The sequence below is a fragment of the Elephas maximus genome, chromosome 21 (assembly GCF_024166365.1).
Source record: "Elephas maximus indicus isolate mEleMax1 chromosome 21, mEleMax1 primary haplotype, whole genome shotgun sequence".
Taxonomy (NCBI): Eukaryota; Metazoa; Chordata; class Mammalia; order Proboscidea; family Elephantidae; genus Elephas; species Elephas maximus.
The window spans coordinates 30,823,322-30,842,268 of record NC_064839.1 but is presented as its reverse complement, the minus strand read 5'-3'; the positions used below and the strand labels follow the sequence as shown (position 1 = coordinate 30,842,268).

At 37.8% G+C, this 18,947-nt stretch overlaps 1 long non-coding RNA gene across 1 annotated transcript; it reads left to right on the top strand.

Annotated features, from left to right (window-relative positions):
* The first annotated feature begins 446 nt into the window (after nt 1-446).
* Nucleotides 447-14,446, top strand: LOC126065199 (uncharacterized). Its single transcript, XR_007514757.1, has 3 exons — nt 447-710; nt 2,544-2,614; nt 14,255-14,446. It is a non-coding gene; the product is annotated as an uncharacterized LOC126065199 (long non-coding RNA).
* Nucleotides 14,447-18,947: the final 4,501 nt, after the last annotated feature.

Genomic DNA, 18,947 nt, shown 5'->3' with positions numbered 1-18,947 from the left:
TGAATTTAGTAAATCAATACACACTTAGGGTTTCAACAACGACTTGAGGTGGGGGAGGAGATGGTTGTGGTATAAGTGGGAAAGGCATCAACAATATTTTCTTACTCTAAGTGGTGGGGTTGGCATTTTGTCAGTAAAATAATGATTCAAACACACAAAAGGAATCCCCACCATGCTAAATAAGGAACACTTTCCTTTTTTTTTTTTTCCCCTCTCACCCTGAGATCAGGGCAAAGGATGGAAAAAAAGTAATAAGAGTCAGACTCAGCAAAAGCAAAGTGCTTTCTCTGTTAGGAGTACAAAGAGAGCGACGTCCCCAGGCCTTTCCTGTGTGTTCTGGAAGAAATGCCTGCTTCCAGAAACGGCAAGTTTAACCTTCTCCCGGTTTCATTTTCCTGCATTATCAAGGCTCAATCTTGTTCTTTTGTTACTGAATACATCTCCCATAGAACTCAAATGCCTTTCTGGGCCGACCCTGGAGCGGGGGGTGGAGGCGGCAGGGAGGTAGGTGAGGAGAGAGCCTATGTATTTCATGTTTCTTATAATCAGTTTCTTTCAGGTGCTTCTTCAGGGACTGTCTGATCCCTTCACAGTGTTTCTGCTCCTGACCGAGGAAAAGAAATGTGATCTCACAGTCTCCTTGTAGCGCTCTTTCACGGAAATGATTCTCTGTACTGAAACCAAGACGAATTCTAGGGCGTGGCTGAAAAGTGAGCACTCTTAGCCTGTTTTCAATTTTCCCAAGCCCCAGCCATGACTGGAAATTGTTAAGTAGAATTTCTCGTAGTTTCTTTCTGTTTTTACTGTTTTGGTTTCCTTGATAGGAGTCATTTTCCACTGTCTCAGAAAAAGGGAGGGATGGAAAGGTGACCAACCGAGTGCCAGAGAATAGAATAATATTTGGTCTCTGTTGAGTTCTCTGACTCAATTGCTAGTGGGGGGCATTTCTAGGCTCTGTATTTCAGGCTGGAAAGGGGCTTTTAAAAATCAGAGAAACTGAAAATAGTCCTTATGCTTGTGCTTCCTCCGAGCATATTTAGGGAGCTTTCTAGAACTTTACTTGATCTTACTTCTCACTTGTAAATTCTAGCTTTTTTTATGTTTGAATGTTAGGTTAAAATGACATGTAATATTATCTTAATGGCTGTGAAATAATCTCTATTCCAGGATAGGAAACAAAATGAGGACATTTGCCAGCTCTTGGTGTATTTTGTGAGTAGAAATGTGATGTAGTAGAAAGAACAGGGTTTTAAAGGCAGACACGTCTGGTGGTATTGTGTCACTTCATTACATAACAGCCGTGTGATTTTTGGAGCAGTCCCATTACTTTCCTGACATGGAATGCTACAATGCCACCTTTCTCACAAGGCTGCTGTGGTGATTAGAATGTGCATAGATTGTCCAGTCCAGTGCTTGGCACATGGTGGCACAATAAAATATTATTATTAGAAAAACCTAAATCTAATGCCTTTCTGAAGAATAGTCTACTCATACTGCCTCTATTTACAAATAAGAAATCAAAATCAAGAGAAATAAATTTATTAACACAGAAAACTAGTGCCAGAGATCTTCTGATCCCAAACTGATCCCAGACTGCTATATGTAGACTAGTGCAGTCTTATATTGTACCTCTGTGTATACTTCTACATATTTATAGTACTTAGATAACCAGTAATGGTAATAAATAGTTTTAGAGTCAATTTGGCTTATACCTAGTATCTTAGTTATCTAGTACTGCTGTAACAGAAATACTACAAGTGGGTAGCTTTAATAAACAGAAATTTATTCTCTTACAGTTTAGGAGGTTAGATGTCTGAATTCAGGACACCAGCTCTAGGGGAAGGCTTCTCTCCCTGTTGGCTCTGGGGGAGGGTCCTTGTTCCTTGGTTCCTTGGTGATCTTCATGTTCTGTGACATCTATCTTTCCCTATCTCTGCCCCCCACCCACACTTCTTGCTTAATCTGCTCCTTTTATATCTGAAAAAAGATTGACTCGACACATCTTATACTAATACTGTCTCATTAATATAACAAAGAAAATCCATTTCCAAATGAGATTATAATCACAAGTATATGGTATAGGATTTACAACACATATTTTTCTGGGGACACAATTCAATCCGTAACAGCTAGTAATACAAATATCATGACCTCGGGTGAAAGACTAATAAGTGATGATTGCTCTAATGAAAATAGAACAGAATTGGCAAGACCCAAACCAAAGATTGAATTCAATATGAGGACACAACATAAGTTCACTAATTTTTATCATACCCAGCCTACATCTGACTCTGTTACCCAATAAATGTTATGCTGGAACTGTTATGTAACATCCCCACATTCAGCTGTTGCTCCAGGAGATGACATTAAAACTCCTTTGACTAAGATAACAAATGAGTTTCACTTCCTTAGAAATTCTGTCAATGATTGAAAATGTATTTAACATATGTCTAGAAAGACAGGCTGTAAAAAAGGACAGAAAAATGATTATTCAATTTATTAAGTATGTTCCTAAAATTACCTCAGAATGATTGAATTGACAGTTTCCAATGGATAATGGAAGATGATGGCCCATTGCCTGTGATCTCTACAGTGAGAGGCTGGAAGGACAAAGGTAGGTGCAAAAATATGCAGACATTGAAGGAGATGTAAATGATCGTTCATGTCTAAGTGTTACAGATATGATTTAACCTTTGCAAATACATCAATAATCTGACACATAAGCAACTTTATATATCCCTTCTAAATTGCATTACTGGAACGAAACAAAACTTTAGCCTAAGAGAAAGCTTTTACAACAACTTAAGTGGACTGTAAAAGGCATATTTGATGGTCAGGAGATTGTTTACGTATATTTTAGAGTCTTAATCTTAATTTTCTAATGAAAAAAATTTAGAAGATAAATCAATGTTACAATCATTTGGGCAGCTAGACCCAAGAGTGCATGTCATTAATAATACAGAGTAATTATGCAACCATTTTTCATCGAGGATTGAGGCGAACCACTTCTGGAAAGTATAAATATTACCAAGAAGAAATTTGCTCTATGCTCCTGAATTTTACATAACCTGAACAAGAATTTCCCTCTTTGGACCTAGATTTCTTATTTGCAAAACAGGAGTGGGATGGGGAATATCTAAAGGGATCTTGACAGTTCTAAAAGGTTATGAAATCAACCTGGTAGAGTAAAGAGGTTCTCCATAGTATTTGCAGTCAGAAGTCCTGGCTTTGAATTTTGACTGTCGCTAAGTAGCTTTGTTGTCTGATTTCATAGCCTTGGTGTTATCGTCTATAAGATGATGTTGATACAAGCTAACTTCTAGCATTTTTGAGTAAATCACATGAAGCTGTGTATGTGAATATATTTTTATCATTTCTAAAAGTGCAAGCATATTCCAATGATTCTATTAGTAGTCTTGTTATCATTGTGTGCCATCAAGTCAATTCTGACTCATAATGATCCTATATGACAGAGTACAATTGCCCCACAGGGTAGTTTAATCTTTATAGGAGTGGATTGCCAGGTCTTTTCTCCTAGAACAAAACACTGCCCTACCCCACACCATCCAAATGATCGTTGTTAAACTTGACTCCATTGTTGCAGTCACTGTGTCAATCCATCCCCTTGAGGGTCTTTCTATTTTTTGCTGACCCTCTACTTTGCCAAGTATGATGTCCTCCTCCAGGGACTGGTCCCTTCTGATAACATGTCCAAAGTATGTGAGACGAAGTCTCACCATCCTTGCTTCTAAGGAGCATTCTGACTGTACTTTATCCAAGACATATTTGATGGTTCTTTTGACAGCTCATGTTTTACTCAATATTCTTCACTAGCGTCATAATTCAAAGGAGTCAGTTCTTCTTTGGTCATTCCTATTCATTGCCCAGCCTTCACATGCGTATGAGGTGATAGAAAATACTATGGCCTGGGTCAGGCACATCTTAGTCTTTAAAGTGACATCTTTGCTTTAACAGTTTAAAGAAGTCTTTTGCAGCAGATTTACCCAATGCAACATGTCCTTTGATTTCTTGACTACTGTTTCTATGGGCATTGATTGTAGATCCAAGTAAAATGAAATCCTTGACAACTTCAATTTTTTCTCCTTTTATCGTGATGATGCTTATTGGCCCAGTTGTGAGGACTTTTGTTTTCTTTAGGTTGAGGTGTAATCCATACTGAAGGCTGTAGTCTTTGATCTTCAGCAGTAAGTCCTTCAAGTCCTCTTCCCTTTCAGAAAGCAAGGTTGTGTCATCTGCACCTCGAAGGTTGTTAATGAGTCTTCCTCCAATCCTGATGCCATGCTCTTCTTCACATAGTCCAGCTTCTTGGATTATTTGCTCAGCATACAGATTGAATAAGTATGGTGAAAATGTATAACCCCGATGCACACCTTTCAGAATGCATTACCCACTTGTTCTGTTCAAACAATTGCCTCTTGGTCAGTGTACAGGTTTTTTATGTGCACAATTAAACGTCCTGGAATTCCCATTCTTTGCAATGTTATCCGTAAATCATTATGATCCATGTGGTTGAATGCCTTTTCATAGTCAATAAAACACAAGTAAACATTTTTCTATTATTCACTGCTTTTAGCCAGGATCCATCTGACATCAGCAGTAATATCCCTTGTTCCACATCCTTTTCTGAACCTGGCTTGAATTTCTGGCAGTTTCCCTGTTGATATACTGCTGCAACCACTTTTGAATTATCTTTATCAAAATTTTATTTGTGTGTGATTTTAATGGTACTGTTGTATAATTTCTGCATTCTGTTGGATTGCCTTTCTTTGAAACAGGCATAAATATGGCAGTTGGCCAGTAAGCTGTCTTCCAAATTTCTTGGCATAGAGGAGTGAGCACCTCCAGTCCTGCACCCATTTGTTAAAACATTTCAATTGCTATTATGTCAATTCCTAGAACTTTTTTTTTTTTCCGCCAATGTCTTCAGTGCAGCTTGGACTTCTTCCTTCAGTACCCTCAGTTCTTGATCATATTCTACCTCCTGAAATGATTGAACCAGTTCTTTTTGGTACAGTGACTCTGTGTATTCCTACTAACATCTTTTGATGCTTCCTGTGTCGTTCAGCATTTTGCCCATAGAATCCTTCACTATTGCAACTTGAAGCTTGATTTTTTTCTTCAGTTCTTTCAGCTTGAGAAATGCCCAGCATGTTCTTCCCTTTTTGATTTTCTAACTCCCGGTCTTTGCCCATGTTATCATAATGCTTTACTTTGTCTTCTCAAGCCACCCTTTGGAATCTTCTGTTCAGTTCTTTTACTTCATCATTTCTTCCTCTTGCTTTAGCTACCCGACATTCAAGAGCAACTTTCAGAGTCTCTTCTGACATTCATTTTGGTCTTTTCTGTCTTTTTAATGACCTCTTGGTTTCTTCACGTATGATGTCCTTGATGTCATTCCACAGCTAATCTGATCTTCAGTCATTAGTGTTTAATGTGTCAAATGTATTCTTGAAATGGTCTCTAAATTCAACTGGAGTATACTCAAGGTCATACTTTGGCTCTCCTGGGCTTGTTCTAATTCTCTTCAGCTTCAACTTGAACTTGCATATGAGCAATTGATGGTCTGTTCCATGGTCAGCCCTTGGCCTTGTTCTGACGGATGATATCGAGCTTTTCCACCATCTCTTTACAAATGTAGTCGATTTGATTCCTGTGTATTCCATCTGATGACGTCCACGTGTATAATCACCGTTTATGTTGTTGAAAAGATACTTGCAATGAAGAAGTTGTTGCTCTTGCAAAATTCTATCATGTGATCTCTGGCATCGTTTCTATTACCAAGGCCATATTTTCCAACTACCAATTCTTCTGCTTTGTTTCCAACTTTCACATTCCAATTACCACTAATTATCAATGCATCCTGATTGCATGCTTGATCAATTTCAGACTGCAGAAGTTGGTAAAAATCTTCAGTTTCCTCATCTTTCGCCTCGGTGGTTGGTGCATAAATTTGAATAATAGTTGTATTAACTAGTCTCCCTTGTAAGGGATATTGTCTTATCACTGACAGTGTTATACTTCAGGATAGATCTTGAAATTTGTTTTGACGATGAATGTGGAGCCATTCTTCTTCAAATTGTCATTCCCAGCATAGTAGACCATACGATTTTCTGATTCAAAAATCGTCAACACCAATCCATTTCAGCTCACTAATGCCTAGGATATCGATCTTTTATGCATTCCATTTCACTTTTGATGATTTCCAGTTTTCCTAGATTTGTACTTTGTGCATTCCACGTTCCAATTATTAATGGATGTTTGCAACTATTTCTTCTCATTTGAGTCAAATGAAGGGCCCAAAATCTTGACTCTGTCTACATCATTAAGGTCAACTCTACTTTAAGGAGGCAGCTCTTCTTCAGTTGTAATTTCAGTGCCTTCCAACCTGTGGGGCTCATCTTCCAGCACTATATCAGACTTTGCTCTGTTTCTATTCATAAGGTTTTCACTGCCTAATTTTCTTCAGAAGTAGACTACCAGATTCTTCTTCCTAGTCTATCTTAGTCTGGAAGCTTGGCTGAAACCTCTCCATTACGGGTGCCTTATTGGTATTTGAATACCGGTGGCATAGCTTTCAGTATCACAATAACACCCAAGCCCCCTGACCCCGCAGTACAGCAATCTGACAGATGCATGGGGGTCCTTTTTACTAGGGACTGAAATGAATCTAAAATTGTTTGGGAAGATGCTAGGGTGTTAGGAGCTGTAATTTGAGATCTAAAGATACTGGAAGAGGAGGCTAAATGAATATTTCTCAAACAACAGCAATGTGCTTGTCCCTTGACTAGGTGATTTACATACATTCCTTTGCATAATCCTCCCGATAACCCAATGCCATAGGTACTCCTATTCCCATTTTATAGACGTAAGAAACTGAAATGCAAAGAAGACCTAACTAGCCCAGAACCATGGAACAAAGATCAAAGCCCATCAACTTGATCCAAAAGCCACACCTATTCCCACATCACTTGTGATAAATAATTTGCCAAGTAAGTGAAATAAATCACCAAGGATTGATTGGTCTATCTATCTATCTAGCTAGCTAGCTAGCACCATTTCTGTATCTATATAGCAAGTTAAGAAAGTGAGTAAGTCAATCCAAATCTTATTTTATATTGATGAATACAGGTCAAGTAATAAGTGAAAATCAGCCTCAAGGTCATCCCTACTATACAGAATAAGGAAAAAGGAAGAAAATAATAATTCTGAAATAATTTTGTGTCTAGGAAGGGCTAGAATTTCTATAAATAGCATTTATTATAGTAATAATCCTCACACATTGTTAGGTTGTTGTTATTGGGTGCCCTCTGATCAATTCTAACTCATAGTGACCCCATGTCCTCATATAAGCTTGTATAATTCCACGGGAAGAACGGAGAATTTGGGGAAAGTAAACCTGAGAGTACCTTTGACATACATTTTCACACTTCATTAAGGTGAGTCAGTTCTTAGGAATTCCTCAGAAGAAAAAGGTATTTTAGAAAAACCTCAGATACCCCAGCAGTAATTTATTTGCATTACAGTTTACTTAATGGCTTTTGGAAGAAAACAGAGCCTGACAATACCAAGAAACACGTTATAATTTGATTTCTTTGCCATCAGCAAAATTTATCTCCAGGGGAAAAAAAAAAATTAAAAGAAAGTAGGTAAGTAAAAATACATGTGGAGAATATTCACAAAACATGAGTGATTCACAGGAAAATGTATCTATCCAAAATTTAATGACTTTTATGAAACTTTTCTACTACCTGGTCATTTCACCTCCCTCCTTCCTGAACTATGTACCTCCAAACTCACTGTGTATCTCAGGTAGCCTGGATTTCTCCTCTATCATCATCCAAAACCTCAAGAAATGCCCATGAAACTCTAAACCCTCTATTGGTGCCCCTTTTAGCTAGTCCATCTGATTTCTCCCAAAATCCTACTATGCTGTACCAAAGCCTGTTGAAACTCTTTTATCCATTTAAATTGGGAGACATTTTTGGCAGCAGTCTAATTAATTATAATTTCTATCTCTCTGCCCACCACAGTTCTTTGCACACCAAAGAATTCTGTTTTCTGGACTACTGGGGTCCCACTGATTAGATTAGCTCTGCACTACCTAAAAGAGATGCCTTGTTTGTTTTTCTCTTTATTTCCATGGCAAATATGGAAATTGAGACTTAGTGAGATAGGTTGCCCAAAGTCATGTGGTTAACTAGTGAGTATGTATTTGAGTTTGACTTCGTGTTTGCCATATCCCCATCCTGCCTCAAAAGCCCACATACAATGAACGGGACATTTGAGGATGTTTATCTGTGATATGTGAAAAGTGGCTGCAAAAGCTTTGAGAGTCGCTTCTTTAATGACGTTTGCACACTTCCCACTGCCCCCCATACAAGTGGACATACTAAAGACCCAATCTTCCTGTTCTAATTATGCATGAGCTGTCGTTTGAGAAGGAATTAGAACCTTTTCAAAAGGTTTTGGAGATGTTCATGGGTTTCATAATACTTCTGGGATATTTTTCCAGATCTCTTTGGTTTTCTCTCAGTATAAAAAATGAATTCCACATTATTTCCTCTTACAATAAAACTGAAAATATATATGTACACTTTGCAGAAGGTACTCAGCCTTGCCTGAACAATTGACTCTTTGATGATGGCCCTACTGTAGAGTTCATAGAAATTAAGGCAAATGGAACTTTAACCCATCTCTTTCCTTCCCCCACCAAATCTTATAAATTAGACTAAGCCAGAGGAAGATACACTGCTTTATTTCTCATAACTTATGTGGACTGTGATTCAACATCTACACTATTCTCTGGGAAGAGTAAAAATAGGGTATAGTATGCTAAATAACAGTTGGCAGGATGAATACTCATGGAAAATGATTATAGCTTTAAAGCATGTTTTATGTTCTAGTTTTATTTTAGATGTTTTATATATTTGTTATTTAATGCCCAACATAAATCTATTGTTGGTATGATTACCAACATTTTGCAATAAGGAAACAAGATTAAAGTGGTAACTTAACTACCACATAGCTAGTAAGTGGTAAGGCAGGATTTAGATTCAAATTGATCTGCATAAAATCCAGCTCTCTTTTAATCACACTGCACTGAGCAATTTATGTGGCTACTTTGATAATCTTCTGGCATCATCATGAAGCAGTGGAAAGAACATATATTCAGAACTCGATGTATCTACCTATAGTACCATAATGTAGGCAAGAAAAGAAGACTTCAAAGTCAGACTGCCTGGGTTCAAATCCAATCTCCACTATTTACCACCTGTGTCACTTGGGACAAGTTACTAAATCTCTCTCTCAGTTTTCTCATTTGTAAAAGAGGGCAATGATAGTACCCAACTTTTTGGGATATTATGAGGACTAAATAAACAACATCAAGCAGATAGTAATGAAGACAGTATGTGGCTTTTTTTTTTTTTATTCTCATGCCATATCCCTAGTACTCTATACAAGAGATCACCTCATTGTTGAGTTTCAAGAAAACTTATAAAGCCTTGAATGGAAGAACAAGTTTCAGCACCTAGATCCTGTTATACACATATAGTCATTTGGTTTAATAGGAAGTAGTGGAACATATCTGCACTATTTTGATGGTTTGGTTACGTGTATAGTTTTAGAGATGAGGGAGGAAAAAATATATATATAGAGAGAGAGATCTTAGAATTTTGAGGTGGTACGTGGTTTAGAACCATCACTGGAGGTGTGCAAAATCACTAACAGCATTTAAGCATTATATAACTCAGATGCTGGATTGAGGAAAGGTAGATTCTTTCGAAATACTATATACTTCTCTGAGTTTCTGGAAATCTTGAGTAATGCCACCTCTTTGGCATCTTGTCATATCTTGAAGGTCAGGCTGACAGCAGTGGACAAGCTCAATTTCTTCCTGATTTCCCAGGGAGACTCATTGATGTACTTTATTCTTTAGTGTGTGATTAGGTCTCTCACATTAATAACAGAGTACAGACCATCTGCAATTCTGATTATTAGTCTGCCTTAGAAAAATGAGGGTTTCATTTAACTAGTATTGAAGAACTGATTTGAAATTCACTAGCGATTCATTTTTCCCAGGTTATATGAGAGAATAGGGAACACTGAATTTGGAATCAGCCTGGATCCTTAATGCATGGGGAAAATTACTGCAAAGAAATGACCTATAAATAGCATAAGATACAAAAAGAGTGATTTCTTAGTTATAATTAAATAGACATTATTTTCTGAGGAGGATTAGAAAGGAAAGAGTTAACATCAATACAAATAACAGCCAACACTTGCAAAGTACTTACTATGCCTTAAGTACTGAGTTTAGCACTCTCAGACAAGAACCTGCATTTTGCATTATGTCAAAGCACATACTTTTAATCTTTAATCTGAATTCTCAATAGTCTTTGCATCTTCCTGTCTCTTTATTCAAGATTTCACTCTTGGGCAGAAGCAGTGACCTGCCAGATATCGTCAGAAATTGCTTCTCACAGCACACTCTGGGCATAGCATAACAAAGAATGAGCTATCAAATGCTAAATTGGGTTTTAGTCATTTCCTAGAGGATTTGTCTGCAGGAAGTGATTTTTGTACAAATATATACTACTATATTTGATCCAAATTTTACACACACATACATACACACTAGCTGTGATTAAAATACACATTAGTTAATGATTTTAGCACAGCATTGGACAACAGACTACTGCTTGTCTTTGCATTGAAAAATAATTACAAGAAAGCATATAATTTTATGCTTCCTATTCTGTTGATGATGCTGATCATTTCTTTCAACTAATGGCATGATTCAGATTACTCGTGTCAGCCGTCAAATGGTAATGTGCTTGAATTTTCACAGGAACGTTGACATTCTTCCATCCTGCGACTCATAAAATAGAACGATTGTCTACCACATAGTGTTTTTTTTTTTTAATAAAGAAGACAGGTAGCCTCCTTTAAGCGTTTAAATTAACACTCATTATTTGCCATATTCTTCCTTCATGTCATTTCACATTCTACCATGTATGAAAAAAGTTTGGCCAATGCTGTGTTACATTCATTAAAATCAATCTTAGAAGAAATACAACCAGAATATTCCTTAGAAGTGAGGATGGTGAGTTTGACTTGCTTACTTTGGACATGTCATTAGGAAAGACCAATCACTAGAAAAGGATGTCATCTTTGGTACAGTAGAGAGTCAGTGAAAACAAAGGACACCTTCAATGAAATGGATTGACACAACAGCCACAACAAAGGACTCAAACATACCAGTGATGACAAAGATGGCCCGCGAAGATGGTGCAGGACCGTGCATTGTTTCGTCCTGTTATACACAAGGTCACCGTGAGCTGGAGCTGACTCGATGGAAACTAACAACAACAACAATATTGTTCTCAGCTAGAGTGTATGTAAAATTCAAACATTTTGGATTAAAAAAAAAAATATTCTGGAAGCTATTGACAAGGGCCAGATCTTAATCATTTTTTGCCCCCAAACCAGTGACAATATGCATCCTATGGTAGAACCTCAACAGAAATCTTGGCAGCATATACTGCAATTTTACCTCATCTTTTCAAGCTGAAATATTTGCATTGTGTTTTTGTTGTGAGCAGTAGAAAATAGCCAGCTAACTCAAGATGAAAGTAAGTTCAATAGAAGGCTATTACCCAGTGCACGAGGATGCAGGAGAAGCAAAGGAAGCTAGTGAGCATCAGCTGACAAACCTGGATGTCACCTCATGTAAGGGATGCTGTTGTTCTCACCGCAAACCAAATTCTAGATTGTCTGCATATCTTTGCATCACTTAAGATTCCAAAAACAAGTCTGGGTAAAATCACTCACTTGCAAAAGAGAGGCCAATTCATGTGACCATGTCCTGCCTACCACAAAATAGGAAGACAGCACGTCAGGCTTTTTGTCTTCTAAGCTGGGAGTCACGGAAGCAGGAACAGTGGCAAATGTCTTTTGGGATATGATTGAATGGGGTTGGTCATCCTTTTATTTCATTGAATTGGTATTTTTACCATTGGAATACATTAATTTTTTAAAAGAAAAAAATTAAGACCAGAAAACCTGCCTACAAATACAGTATTTGCTACTGATAAACTTTGGAATCAAAGCCATATCCACCCTTCTCTGAAACTTAGAATAGCCAAACTCTGACTACCGTCCAAGTAGAAGAGGTATCTGCCAAGTTTTAGTTAGCAGGCTAAATGAATGGGGTAGGTTTATCACAAAAGCTTTTAAGCCTTGCCTTGCTTGTATTCCTGGAACCTACCAGACAGTTAGAAAGCAAAATCACCGTTTTATATTAATTGTGGGCCTCCTCCCTGCGAGTTTGATAGCTGAGATCTTAAAAAAGATTTCAGAGCAAACTGAAGTCATAACCAGATTCCACAAGACAGCTCTTGTATTCTTCCCAGTGGAGCCAGGGAAGCTAATAAATCTAATCAACTCTTTTAGGCATTGCCATGGAAGCAATATGTTGTTTAAAAGTATAGGAAGTTCTTATACATATAGTCAATCAAATGCCCAGAACAAGATTATACATACCAGAGGTTCCCGCCTATGAACAAAGTTAAACACGCACCTTTGAATTTGTTTATTCTAATAATGTTTTGCTTCCTTAAGGGCTCTCATACTAACAACAAAAAGTTTCCCTTCTCTTAACGTAATAAAAATAATTACATAAGCAACCAGCATTAACTTGCCTTTACTGATTCAAACACTCCATGATTTGTTTTGTCTTCATTATGCCTTGATGAATAAACTATGCTGTTTCCCTAGCAGCTATACCTTTAAACTAACTTAAAACATGCAGGTTCTTACTAGCCTACTGGTAAAATGCGACGGGCCAGTCTTAGACAGTGAAGTTCTAGAAAAACGATGAAACAAACAACAAAAATATTCCAGGACAACGAACAGTTTGCTGTTGCCCTTGTTCCTATTCCATTTAACTTAACCTCTGGCTCCTGGTTTGACTGATCGATCCCATGTTTTATGGGATCTTGGTTTACACAGATCAATCATGAAATTCTCAAGACTCTGATTTTTTTTTTTTTTTCCATTTATTGTTCTGCTTCCTGGTAAGGAAATCTTAGAAATAAATAGGTTTTAACTCCAACTAAAGGAGCCCAGGTAGTGCAGTGGTAAAGTGCTCAGCTGCTAACCAAAAGATTGGCAGTTTGAACCCACCAACCATTCCCACCTGAGAAAGATGTGGCAGTTGGCTTCCTATGACGATTATAGCCTTGGAAATCCTATGCGGCAGTTCTACCCTCCCCTAGAGTGTTGCTAGTAGTTGTAATCAACTTGATAGCAATGACTTTTTCGTTGTTGTTGTTAAGCCCAACTAAGCAATCCTGATATCATTTCCAGTATCCTAGATACCCATTGCCATTGAGTCAATTCAAACTCACAGTGACCCTAAAGGTCAGTGTAGAACTGCCTCATAGGGTTTCCAAGGCTGTAAATCTTTACAGAAGCAGACTGCCAGATCTTTCTTCCACAGCGTCCAGACAGGTGGGCATTATTACCCTACTGGACAAACATGGTACCAGAAACTCCATGGGTTCAAGTCACTTGCTCACTCAACAATAGCTGTTCTGTTACATTTACATAAAAATGCACCTACAAAATTGTCAAGTTAAATATAAATATAGAAAAATTGTGCCTTTTATTCATGCTTATATTTATAATACTTTTAAGTTGTGCCATGCTAGTACATATCCTGGATATGTAGAATGTAATTTTCCTAAAAGCAGAATATATATGTTTTTAAAAACTAGATGAGTGCTGAGAAATACATCTAAAGTTGTATTTATTTTAAAATAAGAAATAAAATATGAAACAATAAAATGGCATTATAGAAAATTTGAAAAGTTAATTTAAATAACATGAAATCACTCTGAGTTTAACTGATTATCATAGTCATTTTGGATTTTTTCCGCTTTTTGGACTGTTGCCATAATCTACTAACTGATCAAACTCTCTTGTGTCTCCCTGTCCAATATTACTTCCACTTTCTAAAACAAGAATGTAAACATCTCATCCCCACGCACACTTAAAATAACATAAGATATCCTGGTCATTTGTAGCAAAAAGTCTAAAAATGGTCTCTTGTGATTATTTAGCTCTCTTTCTACCTTTCTGTTAGCAACCCCCACACTTTTAACTCAGCATTTAAAAAAAAAAAATCTTCCCACTTGTGCCACACTGAATAATGCTTCATTGCCTTTTGCAGATATCATTTCTTCAGCAAGAAATGTCCACACCCCAGATATCTTCTACAATTCCTCCAAGATCAAGATCAGATAATATTTCGTCTATGAAGACGTCTATATAAACTAGAATTGAATGATTGCGTGTGACAGAATGTCTAAATCAAACTCAATTCAGCAAAGGCAAGTGATCTGACTTTGTCAGAGAAAGTTGAACATCTCATCCTCTGTACCCCACTTTACTCTTCATTCTATTTTAATCCTTAACTGGAAGGAAAAAAAAATCATTTTTCCAGTAGAGATTGAACAAATGAAGTTATGATCTTCAGTGTGTGTCTTAGTTATCTAGTGCTGCTATAATAGAAGAGTGTGGCTTTAACAAACAGAAATTTATTCTCTCACAGTCTAGGAGGCTAGAAACCCAAATTCAGGGTGCCAGCTCCAGGGGAATGAATGCTTTCTCTCTCTGTCGGTTCTGGGGGAAGGTCCTTGTCATCAATTTCCCACCGGTCTAGGAGCTTCTCAGTGCAGGTACCCCAGGTCCAAAGGACGTGGTCCCCTCCTGGCACTACTTTCTTGGTGGTATGAGGTCTCCCTGCCTCTCTGCTTACTTCTCTCTTTTGTATCTCAAAAGAGACTGACTCAAGATACAACCTAATCTTGTAGATTGAGTCCTGCCTCATTAACATAACTGCCTCTAATCCTCATTAACATCATTGAGGTAGGATTTACAACACATTGGAAAATCATATCAGATGACAAAATGGTGGACAATCACACAATACTGGGAATCATGGCCTAGCCAAGTTGACACACATTTTGGGGGGACACAACTCAATCCATAACAGTGTGTCTGAGCACAGAAATCAGAGTCTGATACAGAATAAGCAAACCATAAGTGTTATTTCAATGAATGTTATATTTTACGGTTCTTGTAATTATAGAGAAAAGTTAAAAGCATGTTATCTCTTTGATATATTGGGTTTCTAGACCATGATTTATGGTCCACTGTCTTTAAATAACCCATTGCCATCGAGTTGATTTTGAGTCATAGCAACTCTGTAGAAACCCTGGTGGCTCAGAAATTCAAATCTATCAGCCACAACTTGGGAACACTATGGGGCAGTTCTGTTCTCTCCTATAGGCTTACTGTGAGTTGGAATTGACTTGATGGCACGGGCTTGGGTGCTTTTGTTGTTTTTGGTATCCTTAAATAATTGCATCAATTTTCATAAAACTTTTAACAAAATCAGTTTTAAATTTGAGGAATGGAGAGAAAGAGAGCAAGGAGGAAAGGAGAGGGAGAGAATTACTGGCAAACTCCAGAACGAAGAAACTTCTTTTCCTGAACTTTTAAGATGAAGACAGTGCTATTTATGAAGTACAGTTTTCTACAAAAATAGGTTTGTATTGATTTTGATGACTTTTCTTTTTTATCCCCCAAGCATCTGGTGAATATTATTGTTGAGTTAAAGCTTGGTGCCTCAATCCAGACAAGTAACTGCAGTTCAGTGGGTGAGCCAGATCTCTTGAGTCAGGAATCCTAGACCATAAATCTCAAAATAACAAATGCTCATCAGAGGTCTTCTGGCATACATTTTTTTTTTTCACTTTTAGTTCTACATTTTCTGTAGATCCTAAAAGGAAATAGGCAAGTAAAACTTACCTTTATATGTGCTCGACAATATGCTGCACTTTTATTAGTGAGATAATTTATACTACTTTTAACTTGTGCCATACTAATGCATATCCTAGATATGTAAAATACAATTTCCCTAGAAGTAGAACATATATTCTTTTCAAAACTTGATGTGTACAGAGAAATATATCAAGATTTTTTCTGGATAGCAACATAAAAATAAGTTTCTCCATTTTTGCAAAAGAAAAAAAAAACACAGAATTTGAGAAACAAATTATTAAGTAACTCTTTTGAATTTTAGACACATATAAACTTTGGAGATAAAATTGTGTCACCCACCCCCACCCCCACCCCCACCCCCCACTGAATGCAGCTGTAAAATCTGGAAAGAATGAATACAGGAGCTAATTGAGGACTCTGAAAAATAAAGTGTAGCAGGCAGATTAGGGAAGAAGATAAAAATTCAAAATATCGCAGAGATGATCTGTACTCCTGCACACACTCCCACTACCCCCACCCCGCCCCATGTCTCACAGCGTGGACTCAAGACAGCCCCAAACCAGGAAGTGGACCTGGGCACAGGCAGAGAGCACCGAAAGAGTATCTTTAAGTTCTCTCATGAAGAGTGGACGAGAGGTCTAATGCTCAGAGGAGTTCCTTGGTGGCACAAATGGTTAAACGTTGGACTACTAACTGAAAAGTTGGCAGTTCAAACCCATCCAGAGAGCCTCAGAAGTAAGGCCTGGTGGTCTGCTTTTGAAAAATCACAGCCTTGAAAACCCTGTGGAGTGCAGTTCCACTCTGCAACACGTGGGCCGCCACGAATCAGAATCAACTGGAGGGCAACTAACAGCAACAATCCTCAGTGAGAGGAGAGAAAATCTCCTGTTTGTATATTATTTTCTTGTCTTTGTTTTCTAGTGCCTCAGCCCAAGACAGTCCATAAAAAAACAAACCAAACCAGATCTGTTGCCGTTGAGTTGATTCCAACTCATTGTGACCCTATACAGCAGAGTAGAACTGTTCCATAGGGTTTCCGAGGAGCAGCAGGTGGATTTGAACTGCCATCCTTTTGGTTAGTAGCCACGCTCTTAGCCACTGCACCCTAAAACTCTGAGGGAAAGAGAACTTTCTCTTCGACTGGAAGAAATGAGGTCTCAAGAGAGAAAGTAGAACTACTGATCATCCTCTCTCTTCCCTCCTGCCATTTGGCCCCAGATGCAGTTGCAGTTACAGAAGTGCATGGTAGAGTGAGGAGAACAAGGCTGCAGCTTTCTGGCAGGATGACCCAAAAGGGACACCTCAGGGAAACATACAGTATGAGAGATCATGAAGAAGGAAGAGCTCAGGAAAGGGACCACATAAAGTTGTACGTCAACTAAGGGAATCACTCATGATCTGCTCATACATGATTTGGATCCTAAAAGCATACAATAGATGTTAAGGACTGATATACACGCTACACCACCATTCAGCTCTAGACTGGCCACTGCTTAGGTAGGTGGTGCACACAGGGAACAGGTCCAATTATCTCTTCAAACGTCCTGAAAACGGAACTGAGGTTTTATACTACTAATTCAGTATTTTTAATAACTGTAGAACTAGTCAGGTTACCTTTCAGCTTTAGTAAATTTTGCTAATCTGTAGTTTCTCAGGAATTGGCCTATTTCATGCAAATTGTTAAATTTATGCATATAAAATAGTTTTCAGTACTCCCTTACAATTTTCTCCTGTCCGTGTGGTCGGTAGTGATATTCTCTCTTTCATTTCTAATATTTGTAGTTTGTTTCTCTCCCCCCTTCCTTTTTTATGTCAGTCTTGATGTTTATCAGTTTGTCTATTTTTTCAAAGAACCAGCTTTTGGTTTCATTGACATTTTCTATATTCTTTTCTGAATTCATTTCATTGATTTCTGCTCTTTTTTGTTTGTTTGGGGTTTAGTTTTTCTTCTTTTTCAAGGTTTTTTTTTTTTTTTTTTAGCTGGAAGCTTAGATTATTTGTTAGAGATTTCTATTTCTAAAATAAGAATTCAAAGCTGTAATATTCCCTCCAAGGATTGTTTTGCTATATTCAATATATTTTGATATATTGCTTTGTCAATTTTTTTTTTTTAGGCTAAAATATTTTTTGGAAAGATTTAGTTCTTTGGGGGCTGTTGACTTAAGACCTCTATTCTTCTCTAGTATTATCTGGAGGCATACCCCATTTCCTTGCCACACAAACTCCTCTGTAGAACAGCTGAGAACATTGCAGCTGGCTTCTATCAGGATGAGCAAGTCAGAAAATTAGAGAGTCCGAACAAGACAGGATCAGACTCTTTTTATAACCTAACCCTGGAAGATTTATTCCATCACTTTTTCTGTATTCTGTTCCTTGAAAGCAAGTCACTAGATCCAGTTTAAACTCAAGAGAAGTCTATTACACAAGGACATGAACACTAGGAGGTATTGGGAGACTTCTTAGAAGCTGCTGTTGATCATACAATCAAACAAAAAAGCAACAACAAACAAACAAATAAATGAAAGACAGAAGGCATTGGATAATGAGACACTGAGGTCCTAGTCGCTTGAGGTAACCTAAATAGGTGGACTGATCTCTTGCTCACTATGCTCTCAGAGGTAGCATCTATTCTATGCTTCATTGATGTAAAGGCTCAGGTGGATGTGAACTCTTATTTAGATTTCTCTCTTACTTTTTTTAGCCAGCAAAATGTCGGTTTCCTCCACCCATGGTAGCAGTAGAAATACTAGCATTTGCATTTGCTTGCTCTCTGATTTCAGTTCAGGAGCTGGCTCAGCTCCATTTTCTTCCATTTGGTAGAAAAACTGCCCCCAGACTATTTTTTCCTCCTTCCAAGCACTGAAGGTTTTGAGTCATGGAAAACACACCACACCCCTGGGACACAGGGAGCAGGACAAAGCTACTGAAACTCAAGTTGCTTCTCCAGACCACATGTAAACAGGTTCAAGTGGCTTCCACTGAGTCAGTGAGATCACTCCCCAGAGCCATGTAACTGGAGGATTCCAAATGGAGGAAGAGTGATTCTCCATTCCTCTTTTCTTGTAGCAGTTGCTGGA